This window comes from Pteropus vampyrus, unplaced genomic scaffold (assembly GCF_000151845.1).
Source record: "Pteropus vampyrus isolate Shadow unplaced genomic scaffold, Pvam_2.0 Scaffold357, whole genome shotgun sequence".
Taxonomy (NCBI): Eukaryota; Metazoa; Chordata; class Mammalia; order Chiroptera; family Pteropodidae; genus Pteropus; species Pteropus vampyrus.
This window is the reverse complement of record NW_011889138.1, coordinates 1,724,445-1,727,167: the sequence shown is the minus strand read 5'-3', so window position 1 is coordinate 1,727,167 and position 2,723 is coordinate 1,724,445. Positions and strand designations below refer to the sequence as shown.

General features: G+C 42.2%; 1 pseudogene; it reads left to right on the top strand.

Annotated features, from left to right (window-relative positions):
* The window catches only part of LOC105304958, a 7,207-nt pseudogene that overhangs the window by 4,074 nt on the left and 410 nt on the right, over positions 1-2,723 (top strand).

Below are 2,723 nucleotides of genomic sequence, written 5' to 3'. Positions count from 1 at the left end.
TTGTAATACTAGCTTGGTGGTGATAAATTCCTTTAGCTTTTTTTGGGGGGGTTGGGGGGGGTTTTTATCTGTCCTTCGACTCTAAATGATAGCTTTACTGGATAAAGTGTTCTTGGTTGTAGATTCTGGATTTTCACCACGTTGAATATTTTGTGTTAAGCTCTTCTGTCCTGCAAGGTTTCTTTTGAGAAATCATCCGCCAATCTTATGGGTGCTCCCTTGTAGGTAACTAACTGCTTTTCTCTTGCTGCTTTTAAGATTCTCTTTTGTATTTAACCTTTGGCATTTTAATTATGATGTGTCTTGGTGTGGGCCTCTTTGGGTTCCTGATTTTGGGGATTGTATGAGCTTCCTGGGGTTGTATGTCTGTTTCCTTCACCAGGTTAGGGAAGTTTTCCATCATTATTACTTCAAATAGCTCTTCAACATCTTGTTTTCATTCAGGTACCCCCATGACACAGGTATTTTTACTCTTAATAGTGTCCCATAGGCTCCTTAAATTATTGTTATAGTCTTGGCTTCTTTTTTCTTGCCATTCTCATTGAGTGTCCTTGGCTTTCCCATCCTCTATATAAGTCATTTGATCCTTTTCTTTATTCACTTTGTTTATTCCATTTAATGTACATCTCATCTCAGATAATGTATTCTTCATTTCTGACTGGTTTTTTTTTATAATTTCCATTTCCATTTTTATGTTTTTATCTCTTTGTTGAAGTTCTCACTGCATTAATCTACACTTCTCATAAGTTCATTGAGCATCTTTATAACCAGTATTTTGAACTCTGCATCTGTTAGATTGTTTGACTCCATTATTTCTGGATTTCTGTTCTATTCTCTCATATGGTTTCTGCTTCTTTGTCTTCTCATTTTGGCTGCCTTTCTGTGTCTGTTTCTATGTACTAAGCAAACCTCCTAAGTCTCTTTGTCTTATTAATATGGCTTTGTGTGGTAAGTAGGTGTCCAGTGGCACAGTTCTGAGAAGAGTTCAGCGGCAGGCCAAATTTAGCCCCAGCATGTGCCCCTCTGGGGCCACCTGTTAAGATTCAGCAAACAATCCACAGATGCTGTACTTATAGTCGCCTCAAAAGGCCACACCAGAAACCAAGGTCATCTGCTACCAGTGTGAGTCTAGGCGCAGCTCAGCAAGGAGCACCTGACTCACCTAGGATACACCTGCATGTGGCTTAGGTGGGGGCCATGAGTTGGGGGTGGTAGAGTTTCAGGGAATCCTCTGGGACGAGCGACTTCTGTTATCCAGTTTGATGTCTCCACTATGCCAGCACTGAGTTCCCACACTGGGAGCAGGAAAGGCTCAACAGAAGAACAATGGATACTGCTGACTCTTCTGTACAGAACAACTCTCCCCTTGGCCCTCACTCTGACAACTCAGTGTCCTGCTGTAAGTCCCTGGTGCGCCCTGCATGCAGCTGAATCAGCACTGGTGCTCAGAGTGAGCAGGTCTGTCACTGCGAAAATCCACTAATGGACACAACTCCTTTAAGAGGCATCTGTAGCTTCCACTGCCTCTGCCACAGGTTCTGTCCCACTCAGCCACTGGGAACTGGGCAGCTTCACGTCCTCATCCCATATTACCTTCTGCCATCGCAGCATGATTTCTTAGATTTCTCCCTAGTTGAATGGCTTGTTCTTCTAGATCCCAGGTGATTTTTCCTTGCTGTTTGCTCCTTGTTTCTGTCACAACTTTGATTTGGTCGCCAGACTGATGAACAGAGTCTCTATTATCTATGCCATTTTTTTTTCAAGAGTCCTGCTTGATTTTCATAATTATATGTGTGTTGTTGCTTTGCTTAAAGTCTGTTCAACTGCCTCCTATTGGCTAGGCTCCATAAAGGCAAGGACATTTTTTACCTTCTTTGCCATGTCTGACCTTTACTAAACTTATAAGTTCGTTGAGTCAGTGAATGAATAGATACCCTGCAGTTCCCTTAGATGTTCATTTGTTCATTCCATCACTCAGCTCTAGTTATTAGATTTTATTGAGGGGCTGTTATTTTCACAACTCTATTTGGTTCTAAACATAACCTCTGCTCTCCATGACCTCACGTTCCCTTGGGGAGACAATGATGAAATCATCATGGGCACAAATACCTAAAATCATACAGTGCAAAGTGCTATATAAGGGGATAGAGTGTGTTTGTAAGAGCAAGGATGGTTCAATTGAATAGTTAAGAAGGATTCTCTGAGATGGTAATATTTGAGCAGACAAACACAGTGGAGAGAAAACACTGTATTCATATTTAATGGAAGAGTGTTCTGGGTAGAAGGAAGAATCAGTGCAAAGGCTGAATTAGGAATATGCTCACTTTATTCCAGGAACAGCATGACTTCCAGTGTGGCTGGAGGTAGATGGACAAGGAGAAAAAGTGTTAGCCATGAGGGTGGCAGGCTTTGGAGGTACTTGATCACGCAGATCCTTTAGGTGTGGATGCTTGTGGAAGGCACTGGAAGGTTTTGTTCAGAGAGTGACATAATCTGATTTATAGTTTACAGTGGACACTCTGGTTTCGATGTGGTAAAATGTAATAATGTATACAAGTGTGGAATCAAGGACACAACTTGCCTTCACTGTCTCTGTCCAGCAGACACCTGAAGATGATGACACATAGAGAGTGACATATGCCCAGGTGAACTATGTGAGACTCAGACAGAGAGTGGCCACCCTTCCCCTTTCTTCCCCATTATCAATGGAATTGCCTGACATG